The sequence below is a fragment of the Saimiri boliviensis genome, chromosome 1, assembly GCF_048565385.1.
Source record: "Saimiri boliviensis isolate mSaiBol1 chromosome 1, mSaiBol1.pri, whole genome shotgun sequence".
NCBI lineage: Eukaryota > Metazoa > Chordata > Mammalia > Primates > Cebidae > Saimiri > Saimiri boliviensis.
Genome location: NC_133449.1, coordinates 136,813,636 through 136,838,280, shown reverse-complemented (window position 1 = coordinate 136,838,280; position 24,645 = coordinate 136,813,636). Strand labels below are relative to the sequence as shown.

The following is a 24,645-nucleotide window of genomic DNA, read 5'->3' as shown; positions in this document are numbered from 1 at the left end:
TTTTTGAACTCTCACCCTACACTAACAATTTCTCTCCTTAACTTGGTTTCTGAATGAAGTTATCCCTAGAGTTTTAAAGTGAGCCGTGAGTTCTGGATACCTCTTCTGAGCACGTGCACCCCCACCCTGCTGTTGTCCCTCTCCTTAGTGTATATAAATTAATGGCATTTCACTTTCAGGCAAAGGGACATTTCAGTTTTTGCTTAGGAGGTGAAAGCTGCATAAGATGTACAATTTAAACGGAGTATTGCTATTTTATAGATTTTTGAGTCTAAGTCCCCGATCTAAAATGAACTGATTTAACCTCTTTCAACCTTTTATCAGCAAAATGGGATAAGAACAGAACCTGCCTTGCAGAGAATTCACTGAGATCATGCATGGAAGGGGCCTGCCTCGGAGGCTGGTGTACCGTGGTGGCTTCTGCCGATGCTGCTGGTTATTATGATTGGCGTTATTGTCATTGTGAAAGTGACGAGGAATATGCCTGTGAGCGAATCTCACTCTTAGATCAGACGTGCTTTAGAAATAGACAGATAAATTCAGCGCAAAGAGAAAAGATTTTTTGTGTTTTGTTTGCTTGGGTTTTGTTTTTTTTGTTTTTGGCTGGTGTTTACTGAATGTGTGTAAGACCTTCTGTCACAGGCTCTGTGTTAAGACACTTCACTTGTGTTCATTTTCCCAGCAATGCTGTAGGACACAAAAAGGAACATAAATTGTTAGAGAGTGAGGGTAGGTCTGTGAATGTAATTGAACAGGTAAGTTATAAAAAATGAATGCTAAGGAAGCAAGTCTATTTAAATAAATAGGGAGTGTATTTAAATAAATAGTGGTTTACAGAAGGCTTTGGAAATACACTATATTAATATGGAATGTTACGAAATTTTACTGGAACCTAAATTATTAATAGTTGAGGACAAAGACCAATCATTTTCCCCGAAACTCAGTCAATCGTTTTGTTTGTAACATCTACTTAGTAAATCTTTGTGAATATAGTGAGTGACTAAAGCGATGAATTAGTGGTTGAATGGCTGGACCCCCTGGCTCATGCCTGTAATCCCAGCACTTTGGGAGGCCAAGACAGGCAGATCACTTGTGGTCAGGTGTTCAAGACCAGTGTGGCCAACATGGTGAAACCCTGTCTCTGCTAAAAACAGAAAAATTAGCCAGGATTGGTGGTGGGTGCCTGTAATCCCAGCTCCTTGGGAGGTGAAGGCAGGAGAATTGCTTGAACCCAGGCCAGAGAGGTTGCAGTGAGATGAGATGGTGCCACTGCACTACAGCCTGGGTCACAGAGTAAGACTGCATCTCAAAAAAAGAAATGTAAAGAAAAGAATGAATGAATGAATGAGTGGCAAGAATGATGAGTTGACTTTCATCACCAGGCCTGCCGTGGAATTCATTGCGCCTTGCACTGTGGCTAGCAGGTACAAGAGCATCTAGTAGGCGCTCTATTTTTTTGTTTTGTTAAAAATGTCTTGGAATCAATCATAATTTAATATCAATTGTATAAAAATCAGTCTTGCAGAATCCAGCAGTTCTGATTCATTCCACTCACAGGACAAGTCGGTCCTTAACACAGACCCCATAGGCTCTTCCTTAAACAGGTGTGGCTATGAAGAAGTAAGACATTTCTTCCCCCTCTCCAAACCTCTTCTTGCTCATATGTGTTATTGTAGTGGCTCTGCAGAGCATTTCTTTGGCCAGAAAGTCTAATGTCAATTCGATCTTCCTTCTCAAGTGTAGGATTTATTTCTCCAGCTCATGCAGAGTTCTGTTTTATATGGAGATTTAAAATTTGTGCAGAAAAGTATTATATGGATTTAAAAGGGCCTCTTGTTTTTCTTTTTTGAGTCAGGGTTGTGCCCTGTTCTCCACGCTAAAGTGCAGTGGTGCGATCACGGCTTCCTGAAGCACTCACTGTCCTTGTGGGCTCGATGAATCCACCTGCCTCAACCTCCCAAGTAGTTTAGGACCACAGGCACGTGCCACCATTACCTGAGCATTTTTTAATTTGAAGGTTTACTTTTGTAGAGGTGAGGTCTCCTTATGTTGTCCAGGTTAGTCTCAAAATCCTAGGCTCAAGCAATCTTCCCACACTGGCCTCCTAAAGTGCAGGGTTGATAGGCATGACCCACCACATCCTGCCTAAAGGGCATTCTTGGAAGTGAAACCACAGAGGATCTATCTGTTGGAAGTGGTGTGATGGAGGAATTTTAAAAGAATTGAGCCAATAAAGTAGTCAGAACTCACACATTGCATACTGCTTCATTTTGCCGAAATCACCATCACCAGACAGACAGGCTTTTCTATTCTGGGCGGTGGTACTTCATGATCTTGGAGGAAGGAAGGTGCTCCTCCTTCTTAGCTGATTGAGAATGAGATGGAAAGATCGAAACAGCCACGTCACTTTGAGATGGAAGCCCTTCTTTCCTTCAGCTGACTTCCCTCTCTTTCATTCCCAACCAGATACGACCCGCCACCGTGGAGGTTGTGGCAGATAAGTCAGATAGCACATGCCCTGTCGCTGTTACCACTTTTTAATAAGGGCTGGGGCTCCTCTGAAGAGCCCAGGAACTGCAGTCACTCCTCTGTGCCTTCCCCGGAACCCAATGCGCCCTCACTAATAAATTCTGAGGGCTGACACTGCCTGAGCCGGCTGGTCTTTGCCCTCAATTTCATTGAGATGGGCCATTGAAAACTCATTACAAGCTGTTTAGACTCTGACTTTGACTTTTGCTCGGCAGCGAACAAAATTAACAGCTCTTGGAGGTAGCAAAAAAGGCACTCAGCCAAATTAAAAAAAAAAAAAAGAAAGAAAGAATTGAAATGATGAGAAAAGACTTTTAATATTAACTCCATTAGTCATGCAAACAAGCGCACATCCGAAGCGCATATGTTCTGCGCGTGGCTCTCATTTGGAAGCTGGTGTGAATTGCGGTTTCTCCCACTGGAGGGAAATTCATACCCCAGTCTTACACGCAGCTCAAAATTTTTTACATGTCAAGCAATGAGCCTTTGAGTGTAGCAGAATTGCTTCATAAATTTAACTATCACTTTCGAATTTCTGTTTTTTTCTAATTTAGTGCTTGATAGTTTTTTATGTGATAATTTTAAAAAGCTGTTTATAGCAAAAGTTACCTTGATAGTACAGGTGTGCAGAGAAAATTCACAGCCATCAATAAAAAGAAAAAAATCCTGTTTATACCTTAGGCATTTTGTGATCCTCAGGATGTAACCGTGGCAGTATTACAGGTTTTTAAAACACCCCAATTAATCTAAATTTCTTCCAAAATAACAGCTCCTGAAAGATTTAAATATTACTACCAGTATCTAAGGATGGTTTCCATTGATATTTGGGAAGTTTCCATTTATATTTGGGAAGCTTTGCATGAGCAGAATGCCCCTTTCTCCTGATACGTGCAACCCATTTTAAAAATAAAAGTAGTTTTGTGTATGTGGTCATGTACATGAAGTTAAGAATATCACTGCCAGAATAACGGAATAAGAACTAGATTGTGAAATGTTTATGATAGGGGAAGAATGCTGAACCAGGAAAGGAAATGTGTATTTGAGGGAGACCTTATTAGTTCACCAGTGCCTCTGGGGAATCAAACACAAAACTGCTTAGATGTGAGGCATCATGAAGGTGGATACAAAAGCGTGAGATCCACTTTGGATTTTTAGGTTATTCAGTGTTAAGATTTAAACAGCTTCCCATTTGGATGAAACATGGCAGTGTCAAAAATAAGTCAGTGTCCCTCTTTGTCAGCCTCCTTTAACTCTTTGTATGGCTGTATCTCCATAGATATCCAACTTTTTTTTTTTTTAATTCCTCTCCAAACTGTCAAGGATAGTGCCAAGATCTGTGACTACAGAAAGATTAAGACATTTTTTTTCTGCCTTGTTGGGTCCCCTTTCTAGTATCCCAGAAACATTTTTTTTCATATTCTGAACGTTGTGGAGTAACACCCATTACCATCCTATAACCTAAAGAGAAAAAAGTGGAGTATCTTCTTAAGACAAAGAAACTTTCAAAGCCAAAATAATGAATTAGTCCAAAGCCATTTGAGGCTGTAGATACATCTTAGTAGTCAAAGAAATAAATATATAATCCCATAAATCTAAACTTTGTGGTATATTCATTAGGCTGTCTGTGTTCTTTTCCTTCAAATGTTTCACTTAATTCCCTGATATAGTAAGCCTACCAAATTCTTGGTGTTTTTCTGCAACCAAGACCTTGATCACTTTCCTCTTAGGATTTCTTTCATGAGAACCCATCTTCTGGCCATTTGGATATCATTGATGAAGGAATTGAAGCGCTTCCCTATTCTGTAGAGTTTCATTAATGTTTGGCTATGTTCCAGTAACTATTGTTGCATAACAAGCCAACTGTAAATTTAGTGGTTTAAAACAATATCATTTTTTTCCCCAGGGATCTGTAGTTTCAGTGGGGCTCTCAAGAACAGCTTGTCTCTGTTCCAGTCACCATTAGCTGAAACAGCTTGAAAGCCATGGTCTGAGATCGCCTAAAGGTTGTTCACTCATGGGTCTCAGGGTTGCTGACTGGTGGCTGGTACCTTTGCTGGAAGAGCTATTGGCTGGAACCCCTACACGTTGTCTTCATGTACCCTGAGCTTCCTAACAATATGGTGGCTGGGTTCTAATAGTGACCATCCCAAGAGAGACAACCAAGTGGATGCTGCATTGCCTTTTATGACTGCTCACAGAAGTTATATAGCCCTGGTTTTCCTGCATTCTATTTTTGTAGGCTGTCAGAAAGAGCCACCCCAACCAGGTTTACCGGAAGAGGAGACAGACCCCGCCTCTTCTGGAAGAGAATGTGGAAATACTGCCATGGCCACTTTTAAAAGATACAGTCTGCCACATAAACGAGCAATTCATATCCTGCAGTGGGGTACTGGGAAAGGAAGTGTATTTGGGAGGGGGTCAGGAAACTTGGTTTTGAATCCTACTCCTGCTCCTTGCTAGCCACATGACTGAGTCTTAGCATGCTCATCTATGAAACAGGGGATGCTAATGCTGACCCCAGATTTGTGCTGAGCATTATGCAAATTAAATATGTAGTATGTGTAAGTGTCCACCAAGTGCCTGGTGCAGACTGCGTGCTCAGTAAGTCTTTGGTGAATCAGTTTATTGAATTGGAATCTGTATATTATGGCCATTATTTAAGTTTATTGTATCCTCATCTATGTCACCGAGTACAACCTTGCTGTTTTTCATGAATTTTCCACTGAGACACAACATGCCACTGACCAATGAAGGTCAGGGAGGAAACAGATTAACAACATCTCATACCACAATGTCAAAATACTTAAAAGTGTTTACAGAGCCCAGTGACACCCAGTGAATTTAAAACAAGAGGACCGGAGCAGAAGTAAAACTATTCTTGTTCTAAGCTTGAACACAGGCCTTGATGTTTTATGATTGTTTTAAGGTCCATTAATCGTTAAATCACGAGGCCATGTAAAAAAGATGACAGCTTTAACATCCAGAGCCTGGGTTTATTTTAAATGTTTTTGCTTCTACACGGATTCTACATGACAGTGACTAAAACCTGATTCAAATGTGGTAAAAGCAGAGTGCCATGGGATGAAGCCACTCAATTTCATGTTGGAGCATTTTATGGCTTCTGGAAAGAAATATTCCCTTAGATTGAAGGGCGCCAGCCTTTACTGGGCATCTGCTGATTCTCAGAGAGAGAGGAAATAACTTGCTGTTAGACGATTGGGGATTCTTCAAACCAGCCTGACCAAACTTTAGAGCTGTGTCTTTGTCTATTATGGTAGCTACTAGCCACATGTGACTATTTAAATCTAAATGAATTAAAGTTATATTAAGTTTGTAAAAACCACTTCTTCAGTTTCATGAACTAGCCCCATTTCAAGTTTCATGAACTAACCCCATTTCAAGTGCTCAGTAGCTACATGTAGTTAACACGTTGGACAGCACAGATCCAGAATGTTTTCGTTGCATTGGACAGTTCAACTGCTTTAGAGACTGGTTCTCCTTTTCCTTTTTCCATGTTCACTCCAGAATTGAAAGTCAACCAGCTCAGATGTCCCATCTTTCCCCACAGACTTTTGTGCTTAAAGGCATCCCCCTCCCTATTTGGAGAATCTTCTAGGGCTTAGGCCCATGCAACTGGCACTCTCTGTAGTAATCCCCCCTCCTCAATTTTTAGCATCCATGGTATTGAGCCTCAAGATTATGTCCTCTTTCAACCCCTCTAAATATCCTCCTCCTCTGATACCCATAGGGACCCTGAACCCCTAGTCCCCAAGGGCAATCATTCACCCCTCTGGACTATGGATCCCTTTAAAACCCAGAAGCAACGACTATATGGCTTCTTCAAACCTGTATATGCTGTAAGTATTGTATTCCAGATAGGACAAATAATAGGTCTTACATGTACGTGCAAATCATTTTCAGATATGGGTAAATGCTAGTGGGATATGTACAGCAGAAATCCATTTTAAAGTGTTATTGAATTAAGTGTTTACAGAGCTCGGTGACACCCAGTGAATTTAAAACAAGAGGAATGGAACAGAAGTAAAACTATTCTTGTTCTTCTAAGCTTGAACACAGGCCTTGATGTGTTTTTTTTACTAACTGATGGTTACTAAAAACGTGGACCTTTGTGAATTTCCAACGTCATGGAAGGGTGTTCTCAACTAGAAAAGTCAGTAGCCGACACTCTGGGAAGCAGAGGCCTCTCTGTGAGTGCTTCCTTGGTTTAAATATAAACTCCACAAGAAAAACATGCCATCATCTTTAGTTTCCTGTGTTAGCCAAGCATTTATCCCATGTAATCCTCACACTAGATTGAATGGTTCCATATTAATGTCCTACGTCAAAGATGAGTAAATTGAGATGTGAAGGTTCTGATTTGCCCAGTGTCCTGGTGTGTGATCTTGACCACTAGCCTAAACTGCTATTTTATGTCCACCCATCAACCTCCACAGCTGCCCCTCATTTGAACACACATAATAGAGTTGTGTGGCTTGGTGGAGCCATCTAAATTCCGTTAGGCCGTTAGCCAGTGCCGCTATTAGGGGCGAAATGTCATGCACTTGATCTAAATGTACTTAGGAGAATTCTCAGGACCTAATGAATTATTATTGGGAGTTTTATGGCCTCAAAGGTTGCAGGCTTCGTACCAGCTGCAGCTAATGAGCTATGGGCCTGGAGAAGCCCTGAGGACACACGGCGTTCTGTACACAGGGAGGGCTGTTTCTCTCTGTTCTCCCCTGCACCCTTCTCAGATGCAAGCTCAAGTCACATGGGAACATGTGCACATGCCTCTTCTGGATGGTTTCCTTTAGAGCATGTGTCTATTACTTGAAATGGATGCCAGAGCAGAATGTTTTCAGAAGTTAGATTGTTTTTTAAGGAGGAAACAAACCAAATCAAAGCCAACAGAGATCTAAAAAAAAAAAAATCCAACACGGTATTCTATGAAGAAGAAAAAAATAGAGTGTTTAACCGAAAACTTTTTATTGTATTTGATATGTTCTGCTGCTCTAGTGTGTATGAATGAGATGAAATCTTTCTTTTTTTTATTTGAGACGGAGTCTCGCCCTGTTACCCAGGCTGGAGTGCATGGCCCAATCTCTGCTCACTGCAACCTCCGTCTCTCGGCTACAAGGGATTCTCCTGCCTGAGCCTCCCAAGTAGCCGGGATTAAAGTCACCCACCACCACGCCCAGCTTATTTTGGGGTTTTTAGTAGAGACGGGGTTTCAGAAATTAACGTTTTACATTTCAAGTTAATGTTATACTTGAAGCCCTATCCCCCCATTCTAATGACTCTGCCAGCCCCTGGCAGGATTCCTTCCTTTCCAACTTCCACTTGCCCTAGATAGGTAGAAGTTAGCCTTTATTTTTGGTGTCATCTCTTCTTTCCTTCCTCCCATCAGTTTTTTAGAAACTCCAGAAATTTGTGCTAGTACACAAGGGCCACCCCTGTTTCCAAATGCCTTCTAGAAAGAGGACTGGGAGTGTGAGTCAGGCCACGTGGGCTCCCTTTGCCCTTGCGGGTGTCATGACAGTTTCTCAGAGCTTAGCTGGGAAAGGAAGAAGGGAGGGAAGGATAGCATCATATTTGGAATGTGAGCTCCTGGAAGCTCTTGGGTCACTGTTTCCAAGGGAGGATCACCTTATGCAGTAGATCAGTGGCATGTGAATTAGAGTTTTCCCTTCTTCCATGGGTCAGCATTCCACACTTACCTTCTCAAGGTGCAGTCTCCTTTGGGGGACCCTTGGTGTCCTATTCATCTAACAGATCTCACAGCACCAATAGAAACACTAAGAACATGGGGCTAGGTGCCTTGGTTCATGCCTGGGATTCCAGCACTTTGGGAGGCAAAGCCGGACAGATCACAAGGTCAGGAGATCGAGACCGTCCTTGCTAACACGGCGAAATCCTGTCTTTGCTGAAAATACCAAAAAAAAAAAAAAAAGACAGCCAGGCATGGTGATGTACATCTGTAGGCCCAGCTACTCAGGAAGCTGAGACAGAAGAACTACTTGAACCCGGGAGGCAGAGGTTACAGTGAGCCAAGATCGCACCACTGCACTCCAGCTTGGGTGACAGAGCAAGACTCCATCTCAAAAAAAAGAAAGAAATAGTAAGAGCATGGATTTATTAAAGGAAAAGTGTGAAGTTTCAGTGCTTCTCCTTCCTGGTAATACCTCAGCCCTTTATGGAAATTTCCAGACCTAAACCAGTTAATTAAGAGTAGGGGGAAGAAGAGTCCTCGTACAGTTTTATTAGATGGTTCTTTAATTCTCTTCTTCAGAGTGATGGGTACCCATTGCCTATACGTTTTCAAAACGGCACTGAAAATCTCCACACATTTCTATCAGAACATAGTCTTCTAGCTGATTTGCAGTTTCCACCTGGATCTGTTAAATGGCAGCTTACCTACGAAATGTCAGGTTCTGTGCAATCACCTACGCTGCCTCCTTTGATCCCCAGTGTATTGACGTGGACACACGCAGCCACAGTTGTTTTTAACATTTGAGAATGACACCATATTGGCAGTTCACATAAGCTATCAAATATTACATGTCGATTTAGAAAACATCCCTAGGAAATATTACGGGAACCCCTGTATCACTTGAGACTGTCAGAGCCATATTTACTGTTAACAAATTAAATTAATAATCAACAACTGATCAAAGCATTTTTCCCTGCTACCATGATTGTCTTGACAACTTCTGCAGCGCCGGAGAATTCTGCCTTCCACTCTTTCCTCTGAGTGACTCTTGCCTGCCGAACAGGACATTTGGTTCTAATTGTTAAGCCTCCCTAATCCTGATTGAAGCGGGCCACAGTATCAAGTGTGGAAGAAGGTGGGAATATAAACTAGATTTGCTCTCCTCTGTAGGAGTAACTCTATTAAGACTTTGTTTTTGGAGACAAATCATCTTATGCAGGGGGGAAAAAAATCTCCATAAGAAAGACAAATGACAGGACGAGATCCAAAAAGACAAGTGCTCAGTCATTTTGTCATAATGCCAGAAGAGACAGTAATGGTGTGTGGACTCTGCATTCAGACACTTAGGAAATATTGCAGGCAGAGCTGGGGCTTCACGGCCAGAAGGATGTGTGGTGAACTGAGGACGCATCAAAGTCTTCTCCGGTTTTCAGGAACTCGCACTGTATTTCAGAGGTTTATAAAGGGAAGGGATAGGAAAGCAGTGTGTCAGTAAGATGACTTCTCTTGTCTTCGAGTTTTAGAGGAATTCGTGTGAACAACTGATTACAACATCTGCAGGGACTTCGGTAATTCAGCATCGGGAAAAATGTTAGTGTGTTGTGACATTCTTTGTTGTGATCTACCTTATGTTGTGTAGACATGGACACTTACATACATACACAGGTATATTACTCTGCAGTTGCTGATTAATTGATGATCCTTCATCCTCTCTGTGATTCATAGGCTCCCTGGGTTGGATAAATCACTTTCGGGAATTATATCTACTGGTACATTCACGTCACTAGAATTCCATTTAGAAGCTGTCATTGTGTATATTCATTGTAGGTATTAGCTTTCTTCATCTCTGTCATCTTCTCCCTCTTCCCCTCTTTGTGCCTTTCCTTTCCCTTTTCCATATCCTGCCCTCCCTCTCTCTCTCTCTTTCCTTTTTTTCTTTTCTTTTTTTCTTGCTTTTGCCTCCTTTTATTCCCTTGCCTTCCCTCCCTCCCTCCCCACTTCCTCTCTCCCTCCCTCCCTCCCTCCCTCCCTTCCTTCCTTCCTTCCTTCCTTCACTCCTTCCTTCCTTCCTTCTCTCTGTCTCTCTCTTCTTTCAAATCAGGAAAGCTTTGAATCACTTTGCAAAGTTATAAATACTACTTATTAATTTCAGGGCTCTATACTTTATTTCTCAGACCGTTTCACTACACCCCCCCCCCACCTTTTGTTTCTTTCTTTCTTCTTTCTCCCTTTGTTTTTCCCTTTCAAATCAGTAAAGCCTCAGATTCCTGTGGGGAATGCTAGATACCACCGTTTAGTTTCAGAGCTGTTCAGATTGTTTTTCAAGTTGTGTTATAAAATCGGGTCCCATCAGGAAGCAGGGGCACATTCTGATTAGGATGCTTTAAGGATGCCATTTATCTAGTGGGAAGTGGGTAGAGGGGGAACTGCATGAAAAGTATAGTACCCCAGGGAAGTAACAGTAGAGGTGTTACCCTCTTTTGGCTAAGGGCAAGGAGACGAAAGAATAGTTACTGGGTCCCACAAGGATGGAACTGGAAGGACAGGATGACATAGGGACGACCATACTGTGACCTTTGGTCAAGGGAGACAGCCACCTTCATTCTAGCCCTCTAGAAAGGCACTAGGTTAATAAGCTTCCCTTCCTTGGATTTCTTGTCACTGTCTCCTATTGGCCTAACCCAGCCGGTAGCCAGGGGCCAAGAGAGTTCATTGATGAAGTCCATTCAGGTCAGACCCCTGGAAGGGTTTGGACAAGATACTGAGCACCAACTCTTTTCCAGGGATATTGGCTTTTAGATGGAATTCCATGTAGCAAGTCTTTTTCTGTAGCTCCTATCCTAACACAGACAATGAAGTTTGGAAGAGGGAGGACGATATTATAAAAAAGATATGTGGACATACCCCAGGAACGTGAACGCAAAGAAAGAAATGTCGCCATCTTGTTTGAATCAGGAAACCAGAGACTACAGGGGGACGGGCACTCTGGGCCTACGTGTCTTCTGTCCCCTTTCAAGGGAGTGCCAGTGAATTTGATTTATATTGCCTTCAGGTTTCTCTGAGACTTCTAAGAATTTTCAGATATCCTAAGAGTGACACATACCTGGTTCTACCAGTTTTTCTTGGTTTTACAGTTACCTATCCTCCAGTTTAACCATAAACCACTTGCTCATTTTTTGTCATCTCTGTAGAGCCTTCTAATATACGTAATAAATGTCGACTGTCATCCGGAAACTGTGCCATGCATAGTTGTATTAAATATCCAAACACTTAAACAGTTGCCAGATTCCACACAAACTAATGTTTGGATCCTTGAGCTTGGTACATGAAGCTTCTACTCTGGAGCCACACCGTCTTGCCTCCCCCACCCTCCCACCCACTTACACGTGGATCTGCAGTTGAGTCGAACTACATTATGGGTATCTAATGTATGCATCCTGCTCATTCCTCCCCACCATGCCTTGCTCAGGCAGTTCCCTCTGCCTGGATTCCTCTGATGCTCACTGGTTGATCTGCCTCTGTGCAGCGGTGACAGTCAGATGTTTTTTTTGTTGTTGTTGTTTTATTTTTTGAGATGGAGTTTCGCTCTTGTTACCCAGGCTGGAGTGCAATGGCGCGATCTCGGCTCACCGCAATCTCCGCCTCCTGGGTTCAGGCAATTCTCCTGCCTCAGCCTCCTGAGTAGCTGGGATTACAGGCATGCGCCACCATGCCCAGCTAATTTTTTGTATTTTTAGTAGAGACGGGGTTTCACCATGTTGACCAGGATGGTCTCGATCTCTTGACCTCGTGATCCACCCGCCTCGGCTTCCCAAAGTGCTGGGATTACAGGCTTGAGCAACCGCGCCCGGCAACAGTCAGATGTTTAACAGCTGGACTGGTGGGCACTAGCTGAATTGGAGTGGTTTTTGTCTCAGCCAATCAGAAAAGCCATCTCCACCTAACACACGTCTTGCAGTCTTAGTGTTATCCAGTGGGGTTGAGTCAGGCCAGCTCAGGTTGAATCTTGGTTCTGCCCTTACTGAGTGTAAGCTTTAGTGTCTTGGTCAGCACAGGCTGCTGTAACAAAATACCATAGACTGGGTGGCTTAAACAGCAGACTTTATTTCTCACCATTGTGGAGGCTGGGAATCCAAGATCAAGGGGCCAGCAGGTTTGATTTCTGGTGAGGGCTCTTTTCCTGTCTTGTAAATGGCCACCTTCTTGCTGTGTCCTCATGGTGGAACAAGACAGAATGCTTGTCCCTCATCGTCTTTTTTTTTTTTTTTTTTTTTTTTTTTTTTTGTGAGATGGAGTCTCACTCTTTTGCCCAGGCTGGAGTGAGTGCAGTGGCATGATCTCTGCTCACTACAATCTCCGCCTTCCAGGTTCAGACTGTTCTCCTGCCTCAGCCTCCCAAGTAGCTGGAATTATAGGCATGAGCCACCACGCCTGGCTAATTACTGTGTTTCTGGTAGAGATGGGATTTCACCATGTTGGCCAGGCTGGTCTCCTGATGTCAGACTGACACCAATTTAAAATAAAGTCTTATGTTCTTGTGTCATATCAAACAACTGCTTGAAAATATTTGTTAAAAAAACAAATCTTGCCAGGCCTGTAATCTTAGCACTTTGGGAGGCTGAGGCGGGTGAATCACCTGAGGTCAGGAGTTTGAGGCCAGGTTGGCCAACATGGCAAAACCCTATCTCTACTAAAAATAAAAAAATTAGCCAGGAGTGGTGGCACGTGCCCATAATCCCAGCTGCTAGGAAGGCTGAGGCACAGGAATCACGTGAACCCAGGAGATGGAGGTTGCAGTGAGCCAAGATTGCACCACTGCACTGCAGCCTGGGTGACAGAGTGAGACTCTGTCTTTAAAAAAAAAAAAAAAAAAAAAAAAAAAAAAATCCAAAAGCCCTGACGAATTAAGTTTTAATAGAAAACAAGACAGGGGAAAATACTTTCATTTCACATCTTCTTAAACACATCTATTTTAAAAAGAGATTTGACACATTGTTGAGTTTGTCTTGAAATGGAAAAATAAAATCAAATCTAAGAATTTTGTTAGGAATCTTTGGGGAAACTCAATTAGGGAGTGTACCCTAATAGGTAAACCTATGTAATTTCTTATTTTTGCCTACTTACAGGAAAATACTGAGATACTCGTGAGGTGGCTTTTTTTCCCCAAACTGTGTACATATTCTGTTCTATAATTAGTTGATAGATTTTTAGGAAAAAAAAAATCAGCATCTCAAATGTACCTTTAATATTGCTTCTGATTTTCATTGTTTTGCTATCATAGAGTTATCTACCTCAAAGAGATGTTTTGGGTCTGAAGTATTTTTCATTTAATTTTTTCCCCTTAATTCCCCTTTTTCCCCTCCTAAGCTATAAATATACAGCCTTAAAAAAAAAAAACAAAAACAAAAACACTCAGACGTTTAAGTACAACAATGCTGCCTTTCGCAATACCTTTCAAGTGTTAGATTAATAACATTTTTGTAAGATGGTGACCAGATGGAATATGATACTTGAGCTGAGTTTTGCTAGAGTCCAAGATCATCTATTCTAATTTCTGAGGACACACATTTTGTCCTGGTTAGAGAGAGATATAATCATGCCCATCTAATTCTGCGGGGCTCTGGATGTGATGTATGTGTGTGTGGGTAGGAATGTGTGTGCGTGTGCACGTGTGAGCTCCTGTGTGCACGTTCATCAAGTACCCACTGCGACTCCAAGGTCTCATCAGCAGCAACAGAAGGCCTCCTGTGAGATCAATCACATTCATTCGATGTTTGTTTTCTACTCCCGAATACTTGTTGCTTTCTCTTTGTCGCCGTTAATTTTGTTTGTCATATGTCAGACCGGGATGAGTGAGGCACATTCAGATTCGACTCATTTTCTTTTATTTTTTTTTTCTCCCTTCCTTAGTCACCACCTTTGCTAATTTCAGGCGGTCAGCACATTTAGCAAGCGTGTAGCTGCTTGCCTGAGCAAGCCATTAATCTATATTAGAAGATGTAGAGGCCCCCGTGCTAACCTTCCTGTAGCTTGTCTCCCCACCCCCAATTCTGTAGGTTCTGTTATGTCTCCCCTGGTTTAAGGCACCTGCTGTGTCTTTTAGGAGTTTTCTTTTCTTTTCTTGCCTGAATAATCCTTGCACTTAACTAATCCTGCCCAGGCACGCGGGCTGTGGCTCAAGTTTTCAGGACAGTGTGTCGTCACAGGAGAGAACGGAGCCCAGATCCTCCCCCTACTGGCGAGTGGAGTCAGTTACTGGAAAGCCATTCTCATTCTTTCTCCTAGAGAAGTTTGACAAAAATGCCCCTCCATCCTAGGTCAACAATTTTTCGTCTTTCTGGAATTCTTATTTCCCCTGCCCCTCTTCTTTTTATCCTCCTGGTGAAGTCTGTCTTTTTCCCTAAAAAACTGGGGAAAAAATGCACGTTTCTATGTTAATTCAAAGGATATTAAAAAATAGTATATGTTAAAAAATATTATATGTCTGAAATCCTTACATCCCTACACACCACTGTGTAATAAAACTACAAGAAGCCTCTTTTGAAGAAAACATATGAAGTGAAGCTCTACTTTAGAATGTTGTCTTTTCATGTATGTATGTAACGAAAGAGGTTGCCATGATGCCTTAGATACAAGCTGCTGTGATCTTTTCCAGCCTATGCAATTTGAAGGTGCATCCTCTGTGGATTACATTGGTTTTTCCTGTGGAATCATGCACTTTAGACTTGGGAGAAACCAGGGTGACATCCAGGGTTGAGGTTTTCCAATCAGGTCTTTTGGGGACAAACTTCTGCCTTCAAAGACCACCTAATGTCACATGGCAATAGAGAAGACATTACAACCAAGGCCTTCTGGTTGAAGTTGGGGTGCTGTGGGCACTGTCCCTACTAGACCTCTCGTGTACCCTGGCAGAAGTACCCCTGGGCTCTCTCGAGTGCAGTCTGTGCACCAGCTACCTTTGTCCTCTCCAGGTCTTTTCAGCTGCCCTCGGAAGCTGGCCACAGTCAGCTCTCTTGTCCTTTCTTCTTCTGGTTGGGTATAGCAATTTAATTTTCAGGCTTGTTTCCTGCAGGGTGACGGTTGACCACCTTTCTCTGTAGAAGGTTTCATCCAGGCTGGAAGCGATGGCTCATGCCTATAATCTCAGCACTTCGGGAGGCTGAGGCGGGCAGATCACCTGAGATCAGGAGTTCGAAACCAGCCTGGCCAAATGTGGTGAAACCTCATCTCTACTAAAAATACAAAAATTAGCCAGGCATGGTGGCACATGCCTGTAATCCCAGCTACTTGGCAGGCTGACGCAGGAGAATTGCTTGAACCCAGGAGATGGAGGTTGCAGTGAGCGGAGATTGTGCCACTGCACTCCAGCCTGGCTGGCAGAGCGAGATTCTGTCTCAAACAAACAAACAAAAAAAGGTTCTGTCCATTTGTCTGGCAAGGGCAGGAGCTATTCCTGCTGTTACTAACTCCAGAACATTGTATGAAACCTTGCCGTTTCCTTAAACCCTGCGCCAACCTTTGCAAACAAGTGCCTTTTCTAAACACTTCTTACATTACCCATTTTGAGTGTGCTATCTTCCTCTTGCCAGGACCCTGACCAAGTTTGAAATCTCAGACCATGACTACCTCCTATCCCAATGCATGAGATTTCTTCCAAAACACACATTTATGGAGGCAGAGGGAGTTTCTGGAAGGAAACTTCAGCTGTGTTACGGCTCCGTTTGCTTCCCCTGGGTTTTAATCCTTCCTTCTCTTCCTGTTCTTTTAAGGAAATCTGAAAAGGTGCAAGAGAAGCTTTAGAAGTGCAATGTATCTGTCTGAGGCCAAGGGCAGTTGCAAGCACACCGCTCTGCCAGTGTTTCAATGACCCTCTTCTGGCTGCTTGGCTGCCTACGAGTCCACGCGCACATCTGGCTCCGTCTGCCCAAATGTAACCTTGAGAATGACTTCCAAGATATCTACAGGGCTCGGAGGTTCCCTCCCCAACCAACTCACTGGCCCTGCTCTTTCTAGATGTTTCCAAGTCCCCTGTGTGACCTTGTGTGTACTTCCTGGGCTATTGCTCAATCATCCTAGAACTGTCAGGCCAAGTGGTTGCAGCCAGAACATGGCAGGAATATCCATGCTTCCTTTCGGCTTTTTCAGCATGGAAGCCCCCGTGCCTTAATGTGAATAAGTACTCCCCAGAATGAAGGCAGAATCCAGTATCTGTTGTTTTAACTAAATCGCTAACTTAACCCCCTCAGATAAACTCTCTGGTATAGAATTGATATAAAATATGGGACACTGGATAGAACCAGGAAGCAAGAGAAAGAGGGCACCCTTTTCTTTTCTAGCGTTTGAGTTCCCAAAGAAGTAAAACTCTGTGAACGTTCTCTTCATTTTTTCCTGATCTATCGAGGACTCCAGATGTAAGCTCATTGATAGTCTTGGTGTGTTCTTCAGTATTTGTGCTTTTAATAGATATTGCAAGTGGTTTAATGTGAAAATAGAAACGAAGGGCTTTTAAAAGAGCTTACTCAAAATCCTGCCAATTACTGAAATCTACCAGACAAGAAGGAGCCACCTTTTTTTTTTTTTTTTTTTTTTTTTTTTTGATACAAGAAGGGGAAATGTTTCCACAAAAGCCTGGCCGTTTGTCTTTAAAAATTTTGACCTCTTGGGTACTGAGCTGTAATGGTAAATACAGATGTAACTGTGTCACATTAAAAGCATGACCAAATTGTAGTACAATATTCAGGATACTTTTATGCCACTTTGAAATGAAGAGTTTCATCTCAAAATGAGCAGTTGCTGTGAAGAAACTGGGGTTGGCTCTGATTTTGCGGCTCTATTTTGGGTTTTTTTTTTTTGGGAGGGGGGGTTTGAGAAGACAATCTTTAAGTCAAAAGTCATGCACTGCCAAGTACTCATCTGTGTAATCTATTTCAGCTTCCAAAATTTTTCCTCACCTGGTTACAAACATCTTAAGGCAAGAAATAGCCAACATTCCATTGTAAGTCTCAGAGTAAGTTATTATTAGACAGAAACAAACAAGTAAATACCTTGGGCCTGAGCTATTGCCCAAACCGGTCCTGACTTGGCTTGGGGTCTGACCAACTGTTTTTGATCACACAATCTGAAGTACATTTGTGGAAATACAAAGGTGAAACCTCCCGTAACCCTCTACAGCCCCTGGTGGAGCCAAGGAATGAAACGTTGCTTAAACATTTTCCTGTTGCCAGTTTTTCTTAAATATTAGTTCTGTTCTTCCTCTCTTTTTTCCCCCCTTCAACCCTGACTCTGATTCACAAAGAATAGGGAAGCTTAGCCAACTCCAATTTCAAAGTATTGCCTCTTAAGCCCAGGCCAAGTGTGTAGACTTGATAGAATTCTGATTAATGCATCTTATTACATTAATTTTAGAAGGAACCCGAAGGCATTGCTCCTATTCCTAGTGCAGGCCAGCCTGCCAGAAGCATTTGTCTACTTAAAGAGCTAATGTCTTCAGCTACCAACAACCATAAAACTGAAAAATCTATCGAAAGGGTTGGCTTCTCTAGATGTGCATAAGGCACACTACAAAGTAGATGTAGAGCTTGGCTGAACTCTGCTTCAGATTTGCCAATCAAAATTCACGAACCCACGCCAAGTTGGCCACAAAAGCTCTTGCTTTGAGCCAGCACTAATTATGTCAACAAGTAGTTCAAGTTTAGCCCATGTTAAGTCCCGCACTCCTGGGTATCGGGGATGAGTCTTTGTGTGTAGGCAAACGGGCCCTGTCTTCTCTTGGCTTCCTGCTGTAATTCCCAGGGCCTCTTTGGGTCCCAGCCCTTTCTCTTCCCCTGGGTTGTGCCTTATCACCCTCTGTCTTGGACAGAAAGAGTTTGAAGGCAGTCCAATCACCCCAGTGAAAAGTTTTCTGATGAGGTCAAACCTTCTTATTGCCATAGGCCATTTTCTTTACAAATGAGAAACCATCTCATTGCTCTTTCCAGGAAGTAGACTCCGAGTGCAGGTTTCTTGTGGAGACCATTTGTTAGGGCGTGCCTTGGAATTAACACCTCTGGAAGGGAGGGGAATGCAGATGGAGTGGGCAGAAGGAGAAACTGAGCTGAGATGCAGTCTAGCAAGGGTCTCAGTCACCCTCATGGAGTTCAAAGGGCCCATCAGAGCTATTCCCTATTGGGCTAATGTGGCCAGGCTTTTATAAACCTGCCTTGACTTGTGATTGGTTGGGCTGCCCCAGGAAGGATGTACCCTTGCAGATGGTAGCTCTCTACATTCAGGTACTCCCTGGAGTACCCTGGGAGGGTCGATGGCTGAAGGCTACAGTTTACTTCAGAAGGAATACCTGGGCTACACATCAGAGCCAGTCTACGTTCTAGCAGGGACATGTTCCAGCTCCTGCCCCAGCCCAGCCTCACCATCACCCTCTCCGGCACATACAGCCTTTCTCTGAGGATTAGGGTTGGTTGAGCTATTCCTATAGCCTTTGTCAATCCAGGCCTTGAAGTACAAGAGAATGTCCTAGGACAAGGCGGGCCCAGTTTTGAGGCTGGGCACAGTGGCTCGTGCCTGTAATCCTAGCACTTTGGGAGGCCAAGGCAAGAGGATCTCTTGAGGCCCGGAGTTTGAGATCAGTCTGGTCAGCAAAGTGAGACCCAGTCTCTACAGAAAGTTTAAAAATTAGCTAGGCATGGTGGTGCATGTCTGTAGTCCTAGCTACTCAGGAGACTGAGGCAAGAGGATTGCTTGAGTCTGGTACGTCGAGGCTGCAGGGAACGAAGATGCCACAGCACTCCAGCCTGGCAGTTTTGAGTGCTGCCTCCACCATCTAACTAGCTTGCCAGTCAAGTCATTAACTATTCAGGGCCTTAGTTTCGTCTTTCCTGAAATGGAGCCAATATACATAATTCCAAAGGTTGCTTTTAAATGTAAGTGAGAATATTGGCAGAAACTCATTAACACTGAGAGAGGGGTATACAGTGGAGGTTAAGTGTATGGCTTAAGAGAAGAGTCGGGAAACCTGGACTTGCATCCTGATTTCTGAGTTGAATGTTCCAGGGAAAGTCACTTAATCTCGCTAATCCTCATTGTGCTTAGCTCTAGAAGAAAGGGTTGTCGAGAAAATTAAATAGAAATGATAATGGGGAAGTACTGAGCACAGGAGTAGGCCCGTAGTACTCAGGTGTCCGTTCCACAGCAGTGTTCACTCTTCTTCTGCATTCTTTCCCATTCAGTTGGCCACGACTGTTCAGTTCCCTTCTGGTTGTTCTCAGCCCCGTCAGGTTCCCAAGTGAAATGAGCCCACCTAAGCGGGCCAGTTGGTTGACCACTTCAGTCAGCCATCACTTAATTCTGTCACTCAGTGTCTTCAGTGACTCCCAGTGAGGTAGGGGGTGGGACTTGACTCCGGAGGCAGGACTCAACTCCAAAGACAGGGCTTGTTCACCAGACCAAACTGAAGACTAGCGAAAATGGGGTTAGGGTGGGTGCACCTTTCCATGAGACATGTCCACCAGTGTGCCAGGTCAGTTTACCATTTCCGTGACAACACCTTGAAGTTACTGCCCCTTGCCTTGGCAGTGACCCAACAACCTGGAAGTTACCACCCTTTTCCTAGAAATTTCTGCATAATCCACCACTTAATTTGCATATAATTTAAAATACGCATAAATATGACTACAGAACTGCCTTGGAACTGCTACTCTGGGTGCTTTGCCTATGAGGTAACCCTGCTTTGCAAGGAGCATCACCTGCTGTTGTTACACCCTGTCCCGTCAGTAAAAGTTGGAAACAACACCAGTTTGCCCTTGAATTTTCCAGGACAGAGCCAAGAACCCTCTTGGGCTAAACCCCAATTCTGGGGCTCACCTGCCCTGCATCAGCAGCACGGTGGCACAGGCTCCCAGCATTTTCATCCACAAACAAAGCTTGGCAATGTCTCTGATGATGGTTCTGAGCTTAAGTGTTTGCATCAGTGAGACTTGCACTCAGCCTTCTTTTGAGTGAGACTTGAACTCGATTCTGAGTCTGCTCCTTCCTACATGGACTCATTATTGACTTATTTATTTATTCATTCATTTATGATCTTAGTTTGCTATAAACACCTGTAAAATGGGGATGGTAATGTGGCGATATGGAGGAAAATAAAATAACTCAGATACTGTTCTTACCATTTACTTCTGTATTGTCATTGTTAGGATTCCTTGGATAACCATGAGCACCTGTCATGGGCCTGGCACTCTAGTAGGCTCTCCGGATGCACACTGACCCAGTCTCTGCTTGCCAAAGACATAAGCCCATCTAGATGCTGTAATAGGGCAAGCACAATCATGGAAACTTCTTAGTGCTGATGCCAAAGAGCCTAATTTGCGGTACCAGAATGTTCTTTCCATAGTTTTGCTGCTGAAGACTTTGCATGCCCTAGAACAGTGGAAGTGGCGCCATGAATATGCCAGAAACAATAGTGGAGTCAGCTAAGACCTGGGAGTATTATTTGGGGACATCTCTGTGTTCCTAAGTCATTCTTCCATCGTTAAATAAAAGTCTTCCTTACTGATGACCTGAGAACTTCTATTCGGCCCCATTCCCATCAGAAGAGTTGGCCATTGCCTGCTAAGAAAATTTAGATGGTTTTTCTTGGGATCAGTGGACAGACTTAGGATTAGTGTGTCCCCCTCCTTGAGATGTAATGACAACCTTGGTGAAAGTAAGACTACAGGGCCTCTCTTCAGGCAAGTGCCTTGCGCTTTAATACCAACCATGCCACGTGTATGTGTTTCCTGGGCTGGCCATAACAAATTACCACAAACTGGGTGGACTGGGTGGCTTAAAACAGCCGTCATTGATTCTCTCATTGTTCTGGAGGCCAGAAGTCCAAAATCAAGGCATTGGTGGGGCTGGTTCCTTCTGGAAGCTATGAGGGAGAAAGCAAGTCATGCCTGTCTCCTGGATTCTGGTGACTGATGGCAATTCTTGGTGTCCCTTGGCTTGGAAACATCAACATCACAGCCTCTATTCCCATCCTCACATCACCTCTTCTGGTTGTGTGTCCTTTGCATCTCTCTCTCTCTTTTTTTTTTTTTTTTTTTGGAGATAGAATCTCACTCTGTCACCCGGGCTGGAGTGCAGTGGTGTGATCTCAGATCACTGCAACCTCCACCTCCCAGGTTCAAGTGATTCTCCTGCCTCAGCCTCCTCAGTAGCTGGGATTACAGGCAAGCACCACCAAGTCCGGGTAATTGTATTTTTTTTTTTTTTTGAGACGGAGTTTCACTCTTGTTACCCAGGCTGGAGTGCAATGGCGCGATCTCGGGTCACCGCAACCTCCGCCTCCTGGGCTCAGGCAATTCTCCTGCCTCAGCCTCCTGAGTAGCTGGGATTACAGGCACGTGCCACCATGCCCAGCTAATTTTTTTGTATTTTTAGTAGAGACGAGGTTTCACCATGTTGACCAGGATGGTCTCGATCTCTCGACCTTGTGATCCACCCGCCTCGGCCTCCCAAAGTGCTGGGATTACAGGCTTGAGCCACCACACCCGGCCCCGGATAATTGTATTTTTTAGTAGAGATGGGGTTTCAACATGTTGATCAGGCTGGTCTTGAGCTCCTGACCCCATGATCCACCCACCTTGGCCTCCCAAAGTGCTGGGATTGTAGGCATGATCCACCATGCCTGGCCCTTTCCATCTCTTATGAGGACACCAGTCATTGGACTTCGGCCCCACCTCATGGACATGATGTCTTCTCAGTCCTTATCTTAATTACATCTGCAAAGACCCTGTTTCCTGAGGAAGTCCTGTGTTCATCTGGGTGCACATGTTTTTGGGGTGACACTGTTTAACCCACCGCACTGCATCAAATGTGTGAGTGTGCTTTCTCTTGGCCTTTCTCCTGTTTGCCTTCTCTGTGCTGGGAGCTGGAGTTTCACACCCATCCACTTATCCTCTCGTGCTGAGCGTTGTCTCTTACCTGATGAGCAGCAAGATGATAGAAGTGAGAAAACTGAGGCACAGGCTTGCCCCAGGCTACACAGCCAGTAATGACAGAGGGTGGGTCGGAAGCCAGCCGCCTGCCCACCCGCCCCCCAGCAACAGCTGTATCTGGCCTCTGGTTTGTCCTTCTTCCCCGCCAACACACCATATAGCTTCTCATTTGGAAAACCCAGTGGCTAATAAAGTAGATGGGTTTCAGGATTGCAAAATACTGTGGTCCTGGCCTTTGCCTGTTGTGTAATCTTCACAGTGACCAGAGTGTTTGCAGTTCCCAGGAAGTTCACCCATTCCCAGCAGTGTCCCAGGGTCAAGCTCAGGTGACCTGTGGTGTTTTCATACCCATATATGTGCCTATGTTTATAACTTATAAAGTGGTTTTCCGGAAGCATCAAGGCATGTGGTCGTTCACAGATGACAAAGACAGAGGCTCAGGGGACTCAGTTACTTGCTGAGCTTTAAACCCAAGCCTATTTCTAAGGCTGGACTGAGTCTTTGAGAAAATGCAAAGTAACGTAGCACGATGTCAGACACAGAATAGACACTCGGCAAATACCGTCATAGATTCAGGCTTCCGAGTCCAAAGCAAGCAATTCCCATCTCCGACTAGAATTTCAAATTTTAAACTTGTTGTTGTATTTTGTATTTTTATTTTATTTTTATTATACTTTAAGTTTTGGGGTACATGTACAGATCATGCAGGATTGTTACATAGGTATACACATGCCATGGTGGTTTGCTGCCTCCATCCCCCGTCATCTACATTAGGTATTTCTCCTGATGCTATCCCTCCCCTATCACCCCACCCCCTGCTATCCCTCCCCTAGGCCGCAGCCCCCAACAGCCCTGGTGTGTGATGTTCCCCTCCCTGTTTCCATGTGTTCTCATCATTCAACACCCACTTAGCAGTGGGAATATTCGGTGTTTTTTTTTAAGAGACAGAATCTCACCGTGTTGCTCAGGCTAGAGGGTCATGGCATCTTAGCTCACAGCAGTCTCAACCTACCAGGCTCAAGCAATCCTCCTGCCTCAATCTCCTCAGTAGCTAGGACGATAGGCATGCACCACCATGCTCAGCTATTTTTAAAATTTCTTATAGAGAGAGGGTCTCACTGTGTTGGCCAGACTGACCTCAGACTCCTGGCTTCAAGTGACTGTATTCCCTTGGCCTCCCAAAGTGCTGGGATTATAGGCGTGAGCCACTATGCCGAGCCTAAATTAAACTCTTTAGTGTCAAAAAAATCTACTTGAGGCCAGGTATGGTGGCTTATGCCTGTAATCCCAGCACTTTGGGAGGCCAAAGTGGGTGGGTCACCTGAGGTCAGGAGTTCAAGACCTAACATGGCTAATATGGTGAAACTCTGTCTCTACTAAAAGTCCAAAAACTAGCCAGGTGTGGTGGTACCTGGCTGTAATCCCAACTACTCAGGAGGCTGAGGCAGGAGGATGGCTTGAACCCAGGAGATGGAGGCTGTAGTGAGCTGAAATGGCACCACTGTACTCTAGCCTGGGTGACAGAGCGAGACTCTATCTAAAGAAAAAAAAAAATCTACTTGAACCAACCAAAATTTCTGTTCCCACCTAGAATCCTAAATATTTTATAAATAAAGTCTTCAGAGCCTGAGAGTTCACTGGAACCAAGTGGCACCAGGTTTCTAATGAGCAGAATATTATTTTGAATCCCTCCAACACCTTTTCTTGATGAGAGTTACATTGCAGGGTGAATGCTTTTTATGCAAGATCATCGTTGTTGAAACAAAAGACGCTTAGCATATTTAGGTTGGAATGCACGGGAGCTAAATGTAGGGGGAGGTCTTAAGGAAGCCCGTTTTCTCTTCAAGAAACTAAAAGGTAATTCTTAAAGAACAGGCATTTGTAAATTAGGGAGGAAGAACTCCCTACAATATTAAAAATTCCCAACAAGAAACATCATAAAGGGGCTGGATTAAGCCAAAAAACCTAAAAAAAAAAAAAAAAAAAAAAAGAGGGGGGGAATTAGAAACAGAGAAAAGAGGGTTTTCATGTTGTTTGTAAATTTGTGAATAAATCTGTTAAAGAAATACTGGATTCATATTCAACTTGGAAAACAGGGAAAGGCCTTTCATTGCATGCTTAGAAGTTTGAATACACTTTCAGTAGCTCTTCGTTATCTCAAATTAAATCTTAAATTGAGCTTGTGGTTCTGTGAATTAATACTCCGGCCTTTCAGCCCCGCTGCTGAGGTCACTCAAATCTAATGGTGGAAATGGTCACAGGGTCGGGCCTTGGTTGGTGCTGTATAGAAATGGGCCTTAATGATGCTGGCAGATGTGTGCATTCTGCAGCTGGGGCAGCCGGCTAGTGGGGGGCTGCGGGGGAGGGGGGAGGAGTTGATGATCGTATTATTGTATCAGCCGCCTGTGTGAATGAGGAAGTTTCCCTTCCCACCAT

At 43.8% G+C, this 24,645-nt stretch overlaps 1 protein-coding gene and 1 pseudogene across 1 annotated transcript in view; both read left to right on the top strand.

Annotated features, from left to right (window-relative positions):
* Positions 1 to 24,645, top strand: part of WWOX (WW domain containing oxidoreductase) — a 1,146,684-nt gene that overhangs the window by 717,684 nt on the left and 404,355 nt on the right. The window lies entirely within an intron of this gene.
* LOC141585425 (small ribosomal subunit protein uS3 pseudogene) overlaps positions 11,631 to 24,645 on the top strand; it is a 36,959-nt pseudogene continuing 23,944 nt past the window's right edge.